This window comes from Carassius auratus, chromosome 45, assembly GCF_003368295.1.
Source record: "Carassius auratus strain Wakin chromosome 45, ASM336829v1, whole genome shotgun sequence".
Classification (NCBI taxonomy): domain Eukaryota; kingdom Metazoa; phylum Chordata; class Actinopteri; order Cypriniformes; family Cyprinidae; genus Carassius; species Carassius auratus.
In genome coordinates this window covers 8,108,071-8,114,298 of record NC_039287.1, presented here as the reverse complement: position 1 = coordinate 8,114,298, position 6,228 = coordinate 8,108,071, and positions in this window count along the sequence as shown.

Below are 6,228 nucleotides of genomic sequence, written 5' to 3'. Positions count from 1 at the left end.
TGCTGTCAGGAGAGCAAAAAGAAGAGCTGTGAGGAAGAAGCTAAAGATAGTGAGAGGAGGAAGGGAGGGAGGAGAGCGACTGAAGAAGAGATAGGATGCTGCAAGAGAGGAGATGGAAAGCTATGAAAGGGGAGGAGGAATAGGGATCAACAGAAGAGAGCAAATGTGTGTAGGGCACAGTAGAAAGACACAGTAGAACAGAACCCTCAACAGAGTGAACAAATACACCCCAACCCAAAAAAAAAGAGTGAGGGGGAAGCCCTGCAAGTCTGCTGGGGAAATTGCAGTGGTGAGGATTTATTGTTTCGAGATTAATTGGGTTCAACCCATACTCAGAGAAAATCCATTAAAGTCAGCAGTGTGAGGCTACAGCAGCCATTCAGTGTGCATTGTGCAGGCATGAGGGAGGGATTTTTCAGACAAATACCAGCTCTTAGAAAACAAGAAAGTTAATTCATGCTAATTTGGAAGATGACTCAACCAATGGCTCATTTTTAACACTCTCATACTACGTATTAAGTGCCACTATTATTTCATTTTTAAGGTTCCTAGTAATGTTTTGGGAGTCTCCTTCAATAGGTTTACATGCATGCAAGGTGAAAAAAAATGCTTTCTTTTCTCAAAATATGCATTAAATACACCTAATTTGTCAACAATTAATTCAAAGCAGGTCAAAGATTCAGTCTCTCTAAAACCCTTCATTCTGTGAGCTTACTCATTGGCTTAAACTCATTAAGATTGAAGAAAAACCATCAGTAAAATCACAAGAAGACAAAAAATGATTGGGTTTCACCACTGATTCTTTGTAGCTTCATCTCTCAGAAGTGAAAATTAAAAGATTTGATTTTATTTATTTTTAGGACACAGCATCTTCTCGACATGATGTGAACCACATAAACAAGCTACAATGTTTGAGGGCAGGATCAAGTTGATTGTAAAACATAGATGGGCATAATGCAAATGTGTTAGCCATCATCGAAGTAGAAATCTAATTACTGATGACTCGATTAGGCTGATCAGAGTCGATTCTTTCTTTTATGGGACAATAAATGTATTTATCATCTTTCAGCTTTACAACTTTACCGATTGTTTACATTCATATACAGCTACATTAAACACTGCATGAAAGGAAATATTGAAAAGGGCACATTAGGTGGACTTAAAGAATAACGTTTCATTTTTATTAATCTACAAAAACAAGCCATTGTTAAAAACTAGTCCTTAAATCAGATTGGCCAAGCATCAATCTAAAAATGTCAGTACATAGTCCAACAGCAATGGCACTTTTACCAGTTTATATCATTCTCTTCACAACATTTCAGACCAGAGTATTGTTAACTTGGAATTGTCATAAAAGCATAGAAAGTAACATTAGATAAAAAGTCCAAACTATGATATAAAAAGCAATAATTATAACATAAAAGTAAAAATTATGACAAAATTAATTTTTTTATCTCAGATCATTTATATTTTTATCTCATAATGATGACTTAGTATGCCAATTTTGACTTTTCATAATTTACTTTTTTTTGTTGTAATTATGACGTGTCTTATTTTGACTTTATTTTTTCATAATTATAATTTATCATATTTTTCCCCTTTTTTTAATCTTCTAAACATATGCATTAACCTGACAAATTTGGCCTCGAACATATCTTATTCTATATTAAATGTATGTATGTTGCTACATTTTCATAATTTTTGGGGTAAAAATGTCATTTAAATTTATATCAAGCTCTCTTAATATATTTAACGTGTTTACGCACATACTGCAGGAGACAAACAAGTCCAGCCCTCATGCAAATATACACTGGCCTTTCAATGCAGCTGTCGGAGCAAAATGATTTTTAAAGTGTACTCTCATGGTAAGACAGATGACTTGGGACAGGGATTCCCGGCACAGAGCTGTGTGTGTGTGTGTTTCATGGTATTCCCCTCAACAACTACACACACACACATACACACACTACTTCTGCTGTATTGCAGTGCCTCTCCCTGACACACACCAGCATTCAGAAAACCACACTGCAGAACATGAACATATGGTGCTGCATACCAATCACAGAGAAGTCTGGGATACGGCTGGGAGGCCCATCCCTTCCCACTGCAGTCAGCTGCATGGTGCAGGCCTGACCAGGATCACACTGCAGGGACTTAAACGCCCAGCAGAGACCGCAGTTTACAGATGGATCCATTCTGTCGGATTGTACTGTTGAGATGTGGATAACAAAAAAATGTAGCATGCCCCGTTACGCTATAATGGGCATAATATAGCTATTATGTTTGAAAAATATAATCAATTCAACATGAGAAATATGACAAATTCCCTATGCATCTGAAAAATGATGCGTCATTCCCCTCAGGAAACAGACATGATGGGACCAAAACCATTGTTAGAGAAAAAATAAGGGATCTGGTTTGTGTCTTAGAAGAGACTGACAAGTGCAGCTAGAAACTGACCTTGATTCAGACAGCGATCTTGGAGGCGGTTGACGTTGTACATCAATAAAATGCTCCCACACATTTCACATGTGCCTACAGTTATAATCTGTCCTTTTGCACGGTTCACTGACAGAGCTGAAATGTAAAGGCAACATCAAAGCTCCAAAAGTATCAAAACATGTATTAAATTGAATAATTAAATTAAAAACAAATTATTTTAAAGCTTAATAGGTTATTAAAATATACAAAACTTGATGTTGGAGATGCCTTTTCTGTAGCTGGTCCTAGATTATATTTAAATCTCGGCTGAATTACTTGTATTACTTGGCTTTTGGATGAATGGCATTTTACATATTGTGTACTTTTGTTATGGATTTTTGTCATTCTCTTTGATATTCTTACTTTTTTATAGTATAGTATCCATGTTACTTGTTTATGGACAGCACTTTGGTAGAGACTAGATCCTTTTAAATGTGCTATATAAATAAACTGACTTTGACCAAATTGACCTTGCCCAAAACAATCATCCTACAGAAATGAAAAAATGAACAATGAAAACGCAAAATTGTGAAAATGGTGACGACATGCGCACAAGGCCCAAGCTGTCCTAAGCCCAAAGTATTCTTTGTTTTTGTATGCATATGCTAGCGTACAATCGTGCATTCGTCCACACATGCGCACTAGAAAGCTTCACCTTTGTCCCATTTATATGCCCTCGAAACACTGTTGTCCAATCAATTAATGATTAAAACGCATAACATTTTCCATTTTTAGTTGAAAACAGTGTAAAGCCTCTTAAAAGTCATAGTGTGAACACTGAGTGTTATGATTGACCGATTAAAATTTAGTAATCTAGAGCTTGATTAATTTGCCACACAAACATTGTTATTTTCTTTTGAGTCTTTAAAAAGTAATTGGTTATGGATACATGCCAAGCATTCACGTGACCTGTATAAGCACATTTTAGAAAACAAACATCATCTGGAATCAAAATAATTAAACCTGATGCAATTTTCTACACACCTACAGCTAAACGGCGTTTCCATGCAATTAAAATAAATCACTCTACTCAGTGTAATTTAGATTGTTGCAACATGGTCCTTTCTATAAAATAGTATTTTCACACAAACGCCGTGCACCATGTAATTGAGTGATTACATGGCTGTTACTTCTTTAGAAAACAAATGCAAATCAGCGTGGCCTTACTTTGCCAACCACACAGGGAGCAAGAACTCCAATTATCCGGCATTACGTGACGTTCGGCAGCTGTGGTATGAAAAATCACAGGAATGTGTGGTAGCAGAATGAAAAAAATAAAAGCTGTTTGTTTTAATCAAAGGCAAAGGAGGCCCCAAGGTCTCCGTATAGATCTTGCCAGTTATGCAACATAATTCAAGATGAAATTGGGTATGTATCATTCATCAAGTCCCGGCTTACGTAATACACCACACTTCAGATAGAACGCACAATGAACCCTTTCATGTATATTTCAGAAAAAGGAATCGATTATTCAGGAGACGGAGAGAGTTTGTGATCAAGTTCTTCCAAGTTTGTTTCATTGCACAAAGAGCTTTAAGCTTTTCTATAAACTCTTTAAAATAAACAAACCACTTGACTTGAGAAGAAATAAAACGGAATGAGACAAGGACTCCAACTCCAACTAGTCAAGCAGCATGCAGTTCTGATCTTACTGCAGTGCAGATGCTTGTAACATACTATTTTTAGAGTGTACATGTAACAACATACTACAAAAACACAGGCAACAATTCAAATCATACACGGCATAAAGTACACAATAGGAGCTACTTTGCATGAACTGGATTACAGGAGTTTATTTTGCAGTTGTGGGCAGGAACGGATGGATTGAAAATGTATGTGGCTTACGCCCAGAGACCAAAGCTCTAAGCAATGTGCTCTTCCATCCATGGAGAAAACATTTGATCAGCTATTCATGTTGTTCCTATAATCCATATCCCCAGCGGTCGATCATGTGCTGTGAATACTTAAACATTGTATTCAAAACACTCAGAAAGCTCTTCTTTTTTTTCCCCAATTTCTGCACCGTCACGCCCAACTGCTTTCGCATCAGTTAACTCCCTACAGGCTAAACACGGCATTTGAAACACACACACGGTGTCTTGTTTTGAGTGAAGAGCAGTCCAGTTTCTGCTTATAAAGGGCATTATACACTTGTAGAAGGGGTCCCAAAAGGTTTTTTGTTTTTTTCCTCTCAATGATGCTATAAAAAAATCATTTTGGGTTCCCCAAAGAACCTTTCAGTGAACGGTTACATTTTTTTTTTTTCATCGTACATTTTAATCATCTACAGAACATTCTTCACTATAAAGACACTTTGTGCCAGTGCTCAAGGCCTGCATTACTGTCATCTCTGCTAGAGCACAATGCCAATAATTTCATTCTGCCCTGCTGATTGATTGGAACACAAAAGGAAATTGTATTGCCATCAATAACCCTGAAATTCTTTAAGCCTGCAACCTAGGCCATAAATAAACGTTGCTTGCCTTTTTGAGGCACTAATATGTTCCACTGACATTTGGTAAGGCTCATTTCACTTTCATTTTATTCATATCTCGAGGCTCGTAATCAGGGAAAGATTTTACACATCGCTATAAATATTCGATAAACACATACCACTGGACACACATTACACACTCGCTCGCATTAAACCGTCCTCGTGACAGGATAGTTAACGCCTCTTCACCACAGCCTGGACTGTATTTGAGAGACGGTTATAAAACTGAGTACTTCTAATTGTTCCAGTGGAAGGAAGGTTTTCAGACCGGATCTAAAAGACCAGATAGAGAAACCACTAAGAAAGATGGGATTTCCCATTTCCTGTAGTGATGCATAGAGGACCTGTTTTAATGGCTCACAGTTCACCCTCTAGTGACTCAGAGCGACAGTTAGAAAAACACATTAGCACTCCAACTGGTTAGTTATCCAATACACTATGAGTTTCAAAACAAAAATGTGAATCATGCAGATATCATGTAGGGTGAATCATGTGTAGTTGGATATGTCACGATATTGATGTAACCTATATAAAACAATCAAATCAAATATTACATTTATGCTAAGAAATTCTAGTGATTTTCAGTAATGTTGCTAATGCAGGTATACATATATATAAGTTACGTTCACTGACTAAGGCTGGGCTGGAGTAATGCTTGCAGCTTTAAAGTACGAGAAGTGAAACACTGCCATCCGGTGCTGAAATCATGTCAATTGCAGTTTATAGTTAAACCACTCAGGAATTACTATTTTAAATTGAGCTCTCACAGCCTTTTGTTTCTCTAGGCAAATACACTACCTTAGTTTTTTTAAATATATTTTTTCAGTATTCGCTGATGAATAGAATGTTAAGAAGAACAGAATTCTTTTGAAAGAAACTTTTTACTGCCTTTACGGCTCAATTGATCAATTTAGTGCATCCTTGCTTAATTTCTTTAAAAATAAAATAAATATCTCTTGAATGATATGCATTTTTGTATAACAGACACTGAAGGTGTAAAAACCCACACTTGATTAACCTTACCTGAAATATTACTGTAAGAGTTCTTGGAGAACATTAATCAAAAATATAAATCACAATTATAATCAAAATGTCAATTTTATTTGAGATTTTAAAGCTGTATTCAATACTCATCAATGTGTTAGAAACAAAGAGGCACAAAGACATGAACAACACACATCACATAATAACAAAAAAGCTGATATCTCCACCTTTAGCCAAACCACAGATTTTTTAAAACAACAGAAAAAGGA